The sequence below is a fragment of the Lagenorhynchus albirostris genome, chromosome 11, assembly GCF_949774975.1.
Source record: "Lagenorhynchus albirostris chromosome 11, mLagAlb1.1, whole genome shotgun sequence".
NCBI lineage: Eukaryota > Metazoa > Chordata > Mammalia > Artiodactyla > Delphinidae > Lagenorhynchus > Lagenorhynchus albirostris.
Genome location: NC_083105.1, coordinates 49,050,242 through 49,066,723, shown reverse-complemented (window position 1 = coordinate 49,066,723; position 16,482 = coordinate 49,050,242). Strand labels below are relative to the sequence as shown.

General features: G+C 42.3%; 1 pseudogene; it reads right to left on the bottom strand.

Annotated features, from left to right (window-relative positions):
* Positions 1 to 12,225: 12,225 nt before the first annotated feature.
* On the bottom strand, positions 12,226 to 13,019 carry LOC132529936 (ubiquitin carboxyl-terminal hydrolase isozyme L1-like; annotated as a pseudogene).
* Positions 13,020 to 16,482: the final 3,463 nt, after the last annotated feature.

Here is a 16,482-nt window from a genome sequence, read left to right as displayed (position 1 = left end):
GAACAGCTTGGCTTTTGCTGTGTATATGGAATGGAACTGGGTTTTTTCTTTTCTTTTCAGTAGATTGTAAAGATGGTTACAAAAAAAAATTACAAGCTTCCTGAGGAAGAATGATGGGACATTAGTCTGGAAACGACTTTGTAACTATGTTTCTGTGTATTTTAGATATTTTGGCTTAAATTAAAGGTAGCAAAAACATATAGTTTATGCTATGATGTAGGTTTCATTTTTATCAAAAAAAATTTGCATACTGTATTACCGAAGTTGGGTTCAGATATTAAGAATAAATGGCATAAAGAAATATTTCCAGAGATGATTAAGGTGAGGTACCTGAATCAGTCACTATTTGCAATTACTATTGTAGTGTGTGATTTTGTAGACCAGGTAAAGATAATTTCCTGCAAAATTCTCCTAATCTAGAACTATTGCTTACACTACTCATTTTGCACACATTTGAGAGGAAAACATAGCAAGAGAAAGCCCAGTGCTTACCTAGTGTAGAAGTATGCATTTAGTTCTCTAGTCTGCATCATTTATCTGTTATAATCTCTGGGACTATAAACTGCTTAAACAAAGGAATAGAAATGAATGGTAGGGAATCAACCACTTTGTTTACTCATTGTAAGCAAACCATCAGATAATCAAACCACAAAAATCTTTGTCTCGCTAGCAGTTTCACTTATCTGAGTATGTAAATCATCCTCTCACCTCTTCACCTTATGTCACAAGAGAAATAGGAATTGAATGGTATCCAAATGTCTTGGATACATTTGCTTGCTTTACTGTACCTTACACTCAGAGTAAAGATAAGGTCTGAGAGTTCTTTTTCCATCTTTAAACCCAAAGCTGATTATAAGTGCAAAACACTTCCAAAATATATACTAAGAAAAATGAATGTATGTTACATTTAGATTAAACAGGAGCTCCCAGGAGAATTTTAGAAACACTTTGGAAGTTGAGGAAGTGGAGAAAAGAATGTATATTTATTTATAGGACTTACGGTGCTTACCTACAAGAAATTTCAAATATTTCCCTTCCAAACAAGAACATATGCCTAATACATTCCATCATGATTTATAGATGTGAGTTCAGGAGGTAAAGTCATGTGGGGTAAGAAGAAGGTATTGAACAATAGTCAAATCAGTTGAGAGTTGCTTAAGTCATCGACCTTTGTGAATTCTAGTTCTGGTGGCAATGATAGGTGCTTTAAAATATTTAATTATTTAACACTTACTTTGCACTTTCTATGTACAGGACTACTCTAAATACCTTATAAGTAATTAATAGAACACTATGAGGTAGGTGCTGTAATTATCTTTATAGAGGAGGTTATGGAGGTTCAGGGAGGTTAATTAAATTTCCCAAGAACACATAGCTTGTAAGAGGCAAAGCTGGGATTGGAATTCAGTCTGGATCTGGAGTCTGTGTTCTCTGCTGCTCCATTTGCTGAAGAGCGAATTAATAAGCATTTGATAGTTGCATTCTATGTGTCAGTCTTTCAAATAGGTCAAGGTGGCTACCGAATTCCTAAGAATGTATACATACAGTTTCTCTAAAGGCTCCAGCCATATAATGCTGCAGTATGAGAAGCAAGGGAGAATATACTCTTGCTGTATTTTCTGTTTTCCCTAGACAGTTTTGTTCTCTAGGTATGCCCAGGATAGTTAAAGGGTCTAAAAGCCATTTAATATAAGGAGATGATGAAGAATCTAGGGACATTTAACCTGGAGAAGAGAACTCTTGTTGGGAAAACGACCAGAGCAATTCTAGGCTTTACATGATGTTCATGAAATACAGAGGAAGAAAGAGCATCATTCCCAGCACCTTAAGAAGAGCAAAGAGGCTTATTTTCTAGAAGCCTCCAGCAAACTCCCTGTGTTAGGGTCCTCCAAGAGCAGACATCAAAGTAGGATTATATGTGCTGAGCTTTTATAAGAGAAAGTGCAAGTGTGAAACGAAATAAGGAACGGGGAAGGCTGGAAGAGCTGTCAGACCTTGCCAGAGGTCTCCTGTGCAGTGAGAGAAAGAGTCCTACATTGCGGTGCCCCTGAGCAAAGCCTCAGGGAAATCCTTTAGGCAAAATCAGTTGACAAAGGAGTTCAGTGTATCCCAGGAACCAGTCTGTCTTAGTACCCTTAGGATCCATAAACCAGGGGATGGATTTCAAAGTGCAGCACCTGGAGCCCTGGGTCAACCACGCTCCTGCGACAGGAGGTGAGATGCATTCTCATGGCTGCTGTGTCTCTCCTCACAGTTCGTTGGTCCATTATTAAATTAATCTTTGTATCAGGGGATTAAATGCCCTGATTGGCTGAGGCCTGATTTCTTGAACCAGTCACCCTGGCAAGGGGGATGGGATTTCCCATAGGCCCATTAAGTCCACTGTCTGAGTTAACTTCCCCTCCAGCATGTGGGTTGTGGGGAGGAGGGATTGATACCTAAATAAAAATCTGGGAACCCCTAGGAAGGGGAAAGGGGGATAACATTTATGGTTTTGTAATTCTAATCCTGATCTAACACCAAAGCCTGCGCTTTGTTTATCTGCATCACAGTATTTCTTAAAATCTATGGTGAGCAGGTATTAAAAGTCGTGGTGTTTGGGGTGGGAGAATGGGGATCAAATTCTGTCTCACTGAAAATCATCCAATCTATGACATATGACTAGTTTTAGATCACGTCATAAATTGTTGATGACCTCACATCTTGAAGTAGGAATACAGCAATTGTAATAGCGAATATTTACAGAGCAATAATTATGTGCCTGACTGTGCTTTATATCCACTCTCACGCTTAATGCCCACAGTACCCTGTCAGATAAACATTCTTACCAGCTCCAGATGAAGTAGGAGGACACTAAAGGCTCAAAGGGTTAAGAAACTCTGCTGAACAGAGCAAGTAATTAAGTGGCTGATTGTCTGATGGCAAAGTTGTACCATCTCTTCCTCCTCCAATTCTCCCTCTATCACTTCCCCCAGCTTTCTTCAACAAAGCTTTTGAAAAGTAAGTTTGCTTTCCAGGAGCTGTTCTCTTCTAGGTGAAAATGGGAGAGCTGTGTGTTCTCTCAGGCACTGTATTAGTGGCATTCTGCCAACGTTGTCTTGAGATGGCTGTTGAAGGCTCTTGAGGCTGGCATGATGACAAGTGGAAGGGCAGGTTGCCCTTAATGTCCAATAACTGCAGGTAGCAAAATACAGTGCAGTGCCTTAGAATCGTAGTGTCTGGCTGACTTTGTAAAGAGAACTGTTCTATGTATCCATCGTGGGTGCTCAGCTAGGTATGGATACACACCAAGATCACATGCAGCTGGCATTTTAGGGAACCCATAGAAAGACAGACAAGAACCTAAATAATGAGGGCCATGGAGAGAATTTCAGTGGTCATCTCAGTAACAACTTATTTCATTGCAGTAATCTTTACTGTGGTGTGCCCTGCTTTAAAGAATACAAGTCCACAACACAGATAAATGAAAGGGTGATTATCCACTTTGAAAAGGCATAATGAGTTTACACGAGAATCTCTTAAATGTCAACAAAATGCATTTAAAATGCAATTCATTATGTACAATACTTCACGTTTTTTTCCGGAGTACAGCCATTGGGTTAAGGGCTGTTCACATACACATGTTTTGAAGAAATATATTTCAGATTGATCTTGCTGAACCCAAAACACATTTTTATATATCTATACATCCAGAAATATTCATGAAGGCCCTACTATGTGCAAGGCCCTATACTACACTTTTATACTTTGACTAGGTGGTTCTGGGGTGAGGCCCAGATTCTGCATTCCCAACAAGTTCCCAGACCACACTTTCAGTAGCAAAGGTTTCTAGAAAATCAAGCTGGGAAACTGGGCAGAAACTTAGAAAATATGAGAGGCGTGGAAACTCCTAGCCCAGTGTCAACCACAGGATGAGTCTGGGAAGGATGCTTACTACTGTCCGCTAGTGGTTGGGCCTCTGGTAACCTCACTGCCACCAGCACTAACTGCTGCATGCCCTCAGCTTCCCCTGTTGTTACTGGACACTGGGTGCTGTAGTCCCTGAAGCTGAACTGAATTCCTATTTGCAGTAATTGCTCCTGCCTCTGAGACCTGAGTGAGACCATTTGGTTGAACAAGCCAGGGGAGCACACCTGTACTCTTTTCCTTGGAGAATGGGAAAAGCTGTTGGTATCTACTCTTTTCTGCTTCTGTAGTGGGGGTCGGGCCCTGCTTTCAGCCATGACTCACAGTATAAGAAATTCCCCAGGGCTTCCCTGGTGGTGCAGTGGTTAAGAATCCGCCTGCCAATGCAGGGGACACGGGTTTGAGCCCTGGTCCAGGAAGATACCACATGCTGTGGAGCAACTAAGCCCGTGGGCCACAACTACTGAGCCTGCGCTCTAGAGCCTGGGAGCCACAACTACTGAAGCCCATGCACCTAGAGCCCGTGCTCCGCAACAAGAGAAGCCACCGCAATGAGAAGCCCGCGCACCACAATGAAGAGTAGCCCCCGCTCGCCACAACTAGAGAAAGCCCGCGCAGCAACAAAGACACAACACAGCCAAAAATAAAGAAAGAAAGAAAGAAAGAAAAGAAAAAAAAGAAATTCCCCAGACCTAAGAAGGAGTTTCAGATGCTGGACAGCTAAAAAAAAAAAAAGAAAAGATAAATGTCCACTATGAATGATGTGAGTTTATGTGTATAAAAAAGACTCATTTAGGCATGTAGCTCACCTTCACATGAGCCAATGCACGGAGGTAAAATTCCCACATAGCTTAACCTTGGGCTCACCACTCCTCTCCCAACCTCAAATGGAAGAAGTGGCTCTCCTGTGTTATGTGGCATGCTCATGTGGCCCCTTTCCAGAACATCCCCCTGTTCCAATTCTCATTTGCTTTATTTCATCTCCCATTTCACTGCAAATTTTTCTTGTGTCAGGAAGTTTTTTCTGGACTTAGTTTGTGAGGGTCAGTGAGCTCCAAATGTATCCCATTCATCTTCCTGATGGGATTTATAGGGTAACTTCTCCAATATTAAAAAATAAACGTAAATCTTAATGTTGTGGCTAAGAAGAATGAGAAATGTCAAAGTGTATGCACATTGGTTCCCCTTTAAAGATCACTCTTCCTCTCCACACAGGAAGCTGGTTTTCATTAAAATGTGACATTTATCTTCCCAAAGTGAATCTGTCTTGCTACAATAATAGAAAAATGTCACAATTTGCTGCAAAAAAAAAAATACAGGAAAAGATAAATAGTAGTTTTTAATGAAAACCTTAATTTTAAAATAATGCTTTTCTTAAATATACAATACTCTAAGAGAGGCAAAAAATGTTATGAGAATTCAAATAAAGTGAATTTTAGTGTCCTCTGAGGAGCATACACTGAACAAAGATGCTTGTTGTCAAAACACTGCAAAGCACTGCAATGGAGCCTTTCATTGCCACATACGTTCCCCTGTTACCAGTCATGAAATGCAGGAATTGTAGATGATTAGGAATGGAGATGGTAGGTTTAGACTTTGTTGGGTGAGATGGGGAAAGGGTGCCTGGGACAAGCAGCCACTGGATGGAACTTCCCCACTTTTTTTTTTTTTTTTGCGGTACGCGGGCCTCTCATTGTTGTGGCCTCTCCCGCTGCGGAGCACAGGCTCCGGACGCACAGGCTCAGCGGCCATGGCTCACGGGCCTAGCCGCTCCATGGCATGTGGGATCTTCCCGGATCAGGGCACGAACCCGCGTCCCTTGTATCGGCAGGCGGACTCTCAACCACCGCGCCACCCCGGAACTTCCCCCTTTTTTAATCATATGTAGACACAGCCTTCAGTAAGAGGGCTCAGCTGCTGAAGTGGGTGTGACTTCTCCAGGCCGGACAGACTGCCCCGGGGCTGGCATTACAGACCACAGTTAACTTAAAAACTAACTATGCATAACTTAAACATTAACTTCACAGACGTAGCTAATAGAAGAAGCATTGGGCTGGAGGTCCCAGACCTAATTTTAATTCTGGCTCTGACCCTCTTTCCTCATCTGAAGAATGAAAGGATTGGTATAAATGTTCACAAAGATTTTCACTCTTTTCAGATTGTGGGGTCCTAAAGATGAAAAGACTTTCTCTCTACAACATGCTCTGCTGGGAGGAGAAGGGCAAGGTTAGGAAAGGACTTTAACGAGAAACGGAGGAAGTGATAACCTTCAAAAGTCAGAAGTAGGGCTTCCCTGGTGGCGCAGTGGTTGAGAGTCTGCCTGCCGATGCAGGGCACACGGGTTCGTGCCCCAGTCCGGGAAGATCCCACATGCCGCGGAGCGGCTGGGTCCGTGAGCCATGGCCGCTGAGCCTGCGCGTCTGGAGCCTGTGCTCCGCAACGGGAAAGGCCACAACAGTGAGAGGCCCGCGTACCGCAAAAAGTAAAAAAAAGAAAAAAAAAGTCAGAAGTAGCTGGAGAAAGAGGAAAATATGGAGAGGCCTTTGGTGGGTAGATAATAAGAGGACTCCTCGTCAAAATACACCGCTGTTGCTTCTCCCTTTCCCTGGGGCTGAGGAATGGAGGGGACACTTTGACACAATCATTCGCTGATGGTTCTAGTAGTTTTACTATCTGTTTCCGAATGAGATAATCGTAGTAACTCACTACTAGGTGAAATGATATTCTGATTATCAGTGGGGACAAGATAAAATCAAGTCTCATATCACAGTTTCTCTTCCATTGATCCTTCAGACCCTCTTTTTGAATAAAAGACCAGTAATGTCTATACTTAGACCTTGAAACATGATTCAGAACCAAGGTAGAGATAAGAATCAGAAACCAAACCCTAGCCACAGCCATGCAAGCGTCTAAGTGAAGGTGCCTGGTTTTTGTTTTTATATACATTAGCTTTCAATATGTTCAATATATTGAGAAAAGAAAAAGAGGAGGCTGGCTTTTTAAAAAAGAATTCATGGGCTTCTCTGGTGGCACAGTGGTTAAGAGTCCACCTGCCGATGCAGGGGACACGGGTTCGTGCCCCAGTCCGGGAAGATCCCACATGCTGCGGAGCGGCTGGGCCCGTGAGCCATGGCCGCTGAGCCTGCGCGTCCGGAGCCTGTGCTGCGCAACGGGAGAGGCCACAACAGTGAGAGGCCCGCGTACCGCAAAAAAATAAAAAAAAAAAAATTCGTTTTTAATCTTCTGGTAGTTGAGAGTTACACAGATCGATAGATTTACTTACTTTATTTTTGCCACTTGAATTATAATATGCCTTTTGGTATGGTCCTCTTTGGGTTCCTCTTGTTTGGGACTCTCTGTGCTTCCTGGACCTAGATGTCTGTTTGCTTTCCCAGGTTAGCGAAGTGTTCAGCTATTATTTCTTTAAATAACTTCTCTGCCTCTTTCTCTCTCTTCTCTGTCTGGGACCCCTATAATGAGAATGTCAGTACATTTGATGTTTTCCCAGAGGGCTCTTAAACTATCCTCACTTCTTTTAATTCTGTTTTCTGTTCATGCTGGGTGATTTCCACTACTGCCTTCCAGTGTGCTATCTGTTCCTCTGTATCATCTAATCGATTGTTGATTCCTTCTAGTGTAGTTTTCATTTCAGTTATTGTACTCTTCAATTCTTACGGTTCTTCTCTACATTTTCTTTGTTAAAATTCTCACTGTTCATCCACTCTCCTCCTGAGTTTGTTGAGCATCTTTCTGATCCCTACCTTGAACTCTTCCTTGAGTAGATTGCTTTGCTTTTCTCCACTTCATTTAGTTTTTGTTCTGAGGTGTTGTTTGGTGCCTGCGTTTGGAACATATTCCTTTGTCTCCTCATTTTGCCTAATTTTCTGTGATTATTTCTATGTAGTAGATAGGTCGGTTACATTTCCTGCTCTTGGAGAGGTGACCTTATGTAGGAGATGCCCTATGGGGCCCAGCAGCACACTGCCCTCTGGTCACCAGAGCTGTATACTCTCGGGAGCCCCCTCTATGGGCTGCGTGGGCTCTTCTGTTGTGGTGGGCTGACTACTGTAGGCACACTGGCAGGCAGGGCTTGCGCAATGGCTGCCCACCTGCTGGCGTGGGCCTGGGTCCCAGCATGGTGGGCTGGGGTGTCCGGGACTGGTGCTGGCCCACTGATGGGCAGTTAAGCCCCTGCTTCTAGTAGGTTAGAGGGAGGACTCCAAAGTGGCACTTGTCAGCACCAGTTTCTTGCGGTAGAATGAGCTCTCAGAAATGCTTGCTGCCAGCTTCTGTGTCTCCAGGGGGAGTCCCAGTTGCCTCCTGCCTCTTTGGGAAGCTCTCCAAGATCAGCAAGTGTGTCTAACCCAGGCTCCCTTCAAACTACTGTCTCCGCACTGGGACCCAACAAATTTATAATTGTGAACCATTGGAAACAAACATCAATCATGAAGGGATAAGTTAAAGAATTAGGAACTCTGATGATGGAGATCAGTGTCCCTCAACCCTTTGACCTGTTTCCACATCATTCCACTTACACATCCTACTCTTAACCGGAAGGGAACGGAGGACATAATGAGAGCCACCGATGCAGAGCTGTGCATCTATTGGCATGGAAAAATGTCCCAACATTGCTGACTGGAAAAGCCAGGATCTTTGACATGATGTAGAATTACATCTACACATACAAATCCGTAGGTAACTCTAAGCACATTCAGCAAAATGCAAATGGTGGCTGTCCTTAGAGAGTGGGGTTTCAAGTGATTTCTAATATCATATTTGTGCTTTTCTGCTCTGTTTGAATTCTTATAATGAGCATATATCATACTTATACTCAGAAGAAAAAGCAGGAAAGCATTTTTAAAAAGAATAATAAACATAAGCAGTAGTAAATCAGCAATAGGTTTAAAAAGCTGGAAAATAATTTTTTCTCAGAATATAGCAACTCAACAGAATATTAACAGTTTTTTAAATGTAGCACAGTTTGGTGGTCTTGTGTTTCATTAGTTTTTCTACCATTTGTATGGTGTATATAAATACATGCTCTAAGTGGAATCCACCAAAGTATTCAGATAAAAAGTGAGATCTAAAGATGTGATGTGGGTCAAACATCCGAAACTTTAGTCGGAAATAATACCAAATGGTTAGCTGTTTTTTATCATTTACAAAAAGTGTGTAAATGATGAAGTTTTCATTTGTCATGCAGACATTGTTAGAATTATTGAGACATAGCTTAGAGAGAAAGGGAAGAGGCGATTGGTTTTATACCTGCTTTTTAGAAGACATTTGTATGAAAGAGAAATAACAGTGTCAGTAACATCTCAAATACAGAGGACATCTAAAGGTACAGGACACATCAGATGTATATTTCAGACATAGCGACAAATTTCAAAGAGCAGTCCATTGTTAGAAGGTTATGCAATGTTGAAATACTAGTTTGGTACTCAAGAGGTAAGGTTTTTAAATGGTTATCTTTCATTAGATTTATTCAGAAATTTAGTATGTGAGAGTTTAGTGTTAATAAAGAGTTACAAGGCTCAGCAGACAATTGGAATAAAAGATTTTGAATTGAGCAGAAATACCTCTCCTCCCTGCAGACTTATGATTATGTGCAGTGAATGAGTGTTGGCGTTAGAAAGCTAAACCACATAACACATACAGAATATTAGTATTCAGTAAACAATCACGATTGCAGTCATCAAGTGCCGAAAGTCTGCCACGTGTGTTCCCAGCCTCCTTTAAAAGTAGTGCAGCTGTTACATTAATGGATGAGAATCCGGGGTAATATCAAGGAATAAAAAATTGTTCAGTTTGATTAGTTCTAGGGAGATGTCATCTTCAAAATGTGCCTAATTCGATAATACCAGGGCATTTCTGAGAGACGATAGAAAATAAGGATAATGTGATGTAAATAGATACATTATTACTTTCATCTCTTTTGACATAAACCATTCTATAAGCAAAATGACAGCAAAGAGGTGAGAAATAGGGAAGCAGCCTCTTCCATCTGTAGAAAATTGCGTGGTGGGCTGAGAGCCATGGGTCAGAGGATCAAGAGGGGACCCCAAGCAGACTGGCTTCCCCCTAATAATTGCAGTAGTAGATCACATTCATGGAATGTTTAATATGTTCCAGACCTTTCGCTAGCTGCCTCACATGGATTAGATCATTTAACCTTCAACACCACCTTGCAGGGAAAGAACTGTTATCACTGTCATTTTACAGATATGAAAATTGAAGCTTGGAAAAGCTAGGTAACTTCTCAAGGTCACATAGTAAGAAGTGGAGCTGGTATTCGGACTCAGATATGCCGATGGGTCCCTCAGTCACTACATTTCATTGCTTCCCCGTGCCTGCCGGCTAAGGAGGGCCTTCGTGTATGTAACCTGCCGGAGCTCTCATCCTCAATATCCCAATCCAGTTTCTTTTCGGGAAATTTGGAATCTTTTTTGTCTTATGCCTTGGAAATACTTTCTGTCAAGCCGGGTTCAGGCTGTTTTTATCCTGTTGTCCTTGAAATGCTCTCTCTCCACCTGCCTTTCCCCCCCCCAACCCCCTGAAAGCTCTTGAAGTTGATCTACAGAAGAGTTAAATACATATGTAATTAGAAAGCAAGAGGGAAAGGATGGGCCTGGAAGGGCTCAGAACTGAAATTTGGGTGTTGAACCCTCTGGCAGTATTCTTCCTTACTCTGTCTAGTGACTTGAATATGGCCAGCAGACATGAAATGTTCCTGGAGATTTGAGTCACTATTGGAGTTCAACTTCTTCTTGGTTCAAATTCTTTTTAAAAATGAGACCAGGCTTACTCAGGGTAGGAAATGAGTGGTAATCCATTTCACAATTAAGGCAGTCTTCTTTTTTTTGTTTCTGTTGGAGTATATAGTTGATTTTAAATGTTGTGTTAGTTTCTGCTACACAGCAAAGTGAATCAGTTATACATATACATATATCCACTCTTTCTTAAATTCTTTTCCCATATAGGTCACCACAGAGTACTGAGAAGAGTTCCCTGTGCTATACAGTAGGTCCTTATTAGTTATCTGTTTTATAAAGGCATCCCTTGTTACCTCCATTAACCCAGAGAAAAGTTGCTGGGAATGTGCGCCTCCAATTTTCTTGCTCCCATTTCCTTCTTAGAGGGAAAATAAGGAGATTTCATCTAGACATTTTTACTCTCAACTCTATTTTTTAATAAAGAATTTAAGTTATTTACTTTCATCCTTTGAAAGATGAAATCTCCTTGAAACAGTGTTGACCACTTTGATCACTTGGGTTATGTATCTAGACCAGGACATTATACTATTCATTAATGGTAGCAATAATAACCATTGGAAATACTAGAATTCATTTGTAGAGAAAATTCCAGATATCCTCAAGACATCGTCAAAGTGTTGACAAGCCTCAATTAATAATCAGAATCCATGCTAGATCACTGAGATTTTAGATAAGAAATCATCCTTAAAAATTTTGGTACTAAACATGGTGTAATCATTTTCAAAGATAATAGAAATTTAATAATATATTGAGTAATGGAACTCAAAACTGTCATGCATGACTACTAGATTAGACCTAGCATCTGTTGAGAAATCTATCATTGAAATGGGCAAGCACAATTGTGATTTGTTACTAAAACGGGAAAAAAATGACGAAAACATCTCTGCCCAATTGAAGAGGTCATCCTTCCTTTATCTTATTCAGCTTCCATAATGAAACTTGTATTAATACTTTAGTTTCTTTTGTTGTTTGTTTGTTTTGTTATTTATTTATTTATTTTTGGCTGTGTTAGGTCTTTGTTTCTGTGCGAGGGCTTTCTCTAGTTGTGGCGAGGCGGGGCCGCTCTTCATCGCGGTGCGTGGGCCTCTCACTGCCGCGGCCTCTCTTGTTGCGGAGCACAAGCTCCAGACGCGCAGGCTCAGTAGTTGTGGCTCACGGGCCTAGTTGCTCCGCGGCATGTGGGATCTTCCCAGATCAGGGTTCGAACCCGTGTCCCCTGCATCGGCAGGCGGATTCTCAACCACTGCGCCACCAGGGAAGCCCCTGTTTGTTTTTTCTCTCTTAGCAGCAGAAAAATTTTATTCCTTTTAAGGACAATTAAACCACATCCAAGGCCTTAGCTTACAGTCACAAGCCAACGTAGCCATTAAAGCATTAGATATTGAGGTATAAGACATACAATGAGGGGAATGCTTTGCCATCAGAGGGTGACACCAAGCTTGCTCAATGGACAGTGAGCTCTGCTAGTGAGTAGGCGAGGTTGAGGGTAAGTGCTTATCTGCAGAACCGAAGGAGAACAGCTGTGCTCTACAAGTACTGAAGCATTTCAGACCACATAGGTAGGGATATACTTTCGCGATGAAGGGAAGGGGAGAGAAAGCGAAGTGCCCCCACCCCCCATGAGGCATTCGGCTGCCTTGCAGAGGGTCACGGCGGAGAAGCAGACCTCCCCTTGCCCACGCTCAGTGACTTCTCTGCAGACCTGGGCGGCGTCCTGCAGCAGTGAGTCCTCTGAACTGGCGCCACGGTTCACCGGAAAAGGCCTCCATCCATCAAGTTCACAGAGGTGGCCATCCACGTTGTCAAACAGAATAAAATGAACGTTCACTTTGTCATCTACCCGACATTGGCCTTCCTGTGCCACGGCATCATGGGTTCCCTGGAGGGCCTCATTCTTTTCAAAGCATTTTGCTCTGTCTTCAGGGTACAACTTCTCTGTTTCAGAAAGAAACTGTTTTGGAACTGACCCATCCTCGAACTCCAGTTTGTCCTGATTATTGGCCACTGCATGAATGAGAGTCCGATGGTTCCACAGGAGTTGCCAATGGTCTGCTTCATGAAGTACACCTTAGGGCTTACTTCTTGTCTCTTCAGCTCTTCAACCTGTTTTTTCCTGAAGTTCTCATGCTGGGCTGTGAGAGGAAAGAGCCGCAGCAGCGCTCAGGCAGGCGCTGCCACCGAGCCCGGAGACTTCTCCAGGCTCAACATGTCCTCCAAGCGCCACTGGCCGGCGACCCCCAGCCGGGCCAGCACCTTGTTCAGCATCTCCGGGTTAATCTCCATCGGTCTGAGCTGCATCTTCGCGAACTAGGGAAGGAAGCACAACCCAGAGAAGAGGAAAAACAGCCACTACTTTAGTTTTTGTATCTTGTCCAGATTCTTACTCAAAATATTAGCCAAGTCATGTACTATCAGTGCTTCTCACTATTTAATTAGGTTCAAAATCTTACCATTTTATCAAGTACAGATGGATTCGAAGACTGAGAATCACCAATATGTCTGTATGAAAGACTCCTGGGAGATAATGAGCACGAGGAGATTTTTTATTAGGAAGAAGGAAGAATTGAATTAGTGAGCTGGATCTATATCTCTATTGCTAAGCTTCAAAGCTGCTTGTTTCTTTATGCTTATGTTAGAAGTAACTCAATTAAGCAACAGATTTTTATTGAGCATAAAATGTTCTGGGCAAGGTGATACATGAGGGATATTCCCAGACACAGAGGAGGGTAACACATACTCTAATTTAAGGATTTAGATCGGGAGATTAGAAATATGTACATAAAAATATTATTAAAAAGTATAAGGTAAGTGTGAAATGTCAGTGTGAGCAATAAATGCTGAAGGAATTCACAGAGTTTGCTTCAGGCTAGAGTAATCTGGGGAGGCTTCATGGAGGAGGTGGGATCCGATCTGCACTTGAAAGGATGCCTTGATGGACAATATTGTTGCCTAACATTCACCCATTCACCCTTCTTTGCATATCTTTCAGAAACCCTCTCCCATGCAGGACACATACCTCAGGGAAAGCAAACTCCATCTTAAACTCCAAGGGAGAATCCTGATTAGTCTAATGTGAAGTCATCATGGTAATCCTATCCTCTCTTTCTTCCCCTCCCCCCATGATTTGTTCAGGGAGCCAAACTTAATGCCAATCAGTGACTGGCATTCCCCCTAGCAATGGTCTAGGAGGTCCAATCAGTCTGAAAGGAAGAACCTTTGTTCCGTAATTGGGAATAAGATTATTTTTCTCTCCTACTGTGCAGGAAAAGGATGTTGGTTGCCCTGATTGCCTCTGGCAGTCTTTTTGAGCTCATGAGGGCCCCTGGCAGGTGGAGGAAGGCTGAGGCTGGAGAATAGGGGAGATTCAGAGCTGGAGCCCTATTTGTACTGTGCCTGGAGCGTGATCTGCCTCTAGATCTCCTATTGTATGAGACAGTACATTTTTCTTCAATGTTTAAGCCAGATAGAGTCAGGTTTTCTGTAACCCCCAGCCAAAGTCATGCAAACTGCTGTCAAACAGTAGAGTCGATTCCTTTCCTAGCATATATTTACCTCTTTTCCTAACAAAGGAAATAAATTAAGTGCTATGTGGTTTTTTTTGTTTTTTTTTTTTAGGGAGGAAGGGCAGGAATCCCTCTACCATTTTGCCTTGTGGTTTAAATGGGAGAGACAGTCTATTAGCTCCAAGTACGTCTGGATGCCATGATTGATTCAGACAGACATGGGCATAGGAGACAAGAGAAAGTTGCTGAGGCTTCTGAAAAGAGGCTCCTTTCCCATGGGAGCTACCAGCTATATCTTTCTCTACTCCCCTGTGTGGTCGGGGAGCAGAGATGGGTTGTGTTAGTTTCCTAGGGTGGCTGTAACAACCCACCACAAACTAGGCGGCTTAAAACAGAAATGTATTCTCTTCCAGTTCTGGGGGCTGGATGTCCACAATGCAAGTGTTGACAGAGCAGTGCTCCTTCTGAAGGCTCTAGAGAAGAATCCCTCCCCTGCACATTTCTAGCTTCTGGTGGTTGCAGGCAGTCCTTGGCGTTCCTTTGCTTGTGGCTGCACCACTCAAGTCTCTGCCATCATCTTCACATAGAGACACACAGGGCGAGAACTGTATCCAAATTTCTTTAGTCTTATAAGGATACCAATCATTGGATTGGGACCCATTCTAAACCCAGTTCGACTTCATCTTAACTTGATTAAGATGAATCAAGGGACCCTATTTCCAAATAAGGCCATATTCACAGGTTCCCAGTGGACACGAGTTTTAAGGAAACATTATCCAAGCCTGTACAAGGCCTCTTGCAGCCAGTTTTGCCCTCCTGAAGGAAGCCAGCCTGAGAATGAACCATACAGAGTCAAGGTGATTTCAAAGTTAATGACGTCATTAACCTCTGGAGAAAACCGCCTAAAGTTTATTTTACTTTGGATAATTTAATTTATTTAAGCCAGGAAATTTCTCTTTTTATTTAAGTCACTTTGTGTTGAATTTTCTTTTGAGAGTTTCAAAAAGACTTCTGAGAACTTGATACGAATTTTGTTGAGAGACAGGAAAAGGTCATGCTATATAACAGGGAAAGGCAGGAGGAAAAAATCATGAGGATAAAATGAAAGGAGTGTTGGAGTGAAGGTTTGGCTAGAGGAGCAGAGGGGCATAAAGTTGTACAGATTGGTTAGTGTATGTTTTTAGAGGTCTGGAAATGTCAAACTAAATAATTTGAACTTTCTTCTGGAGGCAGATGGTGTATAAGATGGTTTCTGAGCATGGAAGTTGAATCAATTAACATGATGTTTTAGGTTAATTAACAGTGAAGTGCAAATTATATCGGAAGGGGACAGAAATCAGATGAGAACTGACTGCCTTGATGTTTCCCAATGCAATCAAGAGGAGAGACCTAGCTTCTCATTTCTGGACTGGGATTCAATCCATCCTCCTTACCTAACCTGGCCTTCTTCCTGTTCCTAGAACAGACCAGACTCATTCTACTTGAAGGCTTTTGCATTGGCTGTTTGTCCCAAACGCTTTTTATTCCTGATCTTTGCATGGCTGTCTCCTTCTTACCATTCAGTCGTCAACTCAACTGTTGCCTCTTCAAGAAGACTTCCCTGACCAGTCAATCTAGAATAGCCTCTTGTCCCTCTGTCAGACTGGCGTATTTTGATTCTCAGTAAACTGAGTACCATCTGCTAGATTTCTCATTTATTTTTTTATTTTTGTAGCCCCTCCCTTCCCTGCCCCAACTGCAAAATAAGCTTCATAAGAGTAAGGAGCTTGTCGGGTTTTCATGGCCATTTCTCCAGTACCCTGTAGGAGCTCAGATAAATATATGTGGTATAAATGATTAATAAATTTGGCTTTGAAGTTTTAAAATTGCTGAAACATTGAATCAATAGTTTAAATAACTTTTAGATGAGCAAAATTAAATAATTTGGCTAATCGTGAGAGAAACTATTTCCAAAGTTAATTTTGCTCAAAAGGCAGGCAGGGGTGGAAGAACTAAAATGCATATTTTTCTCAGAGTTCGGAAAAGACAAGAGTAATTTTCAAAACAACACTCTTGTCTCCTAAGGCTGTTTCTACCAGAAATGCCCTGGGCATAAAGATAAAGCTCTAGGGAACTTTGAGGGAATATATATATATATATATATATATATATATTTTTTTTTTTTTTTTTTTTTTTGCGGTACACGGGCCTCTCACTGCTGTGGCCTCTCCCGTTGCGGAGCACAGGCTCCGGACGCGCAGGCTTAGCGGCCACGGCTCACGGGCCCAGCTGCTCCGCGGCATGTGGGATCTTCCTGGACC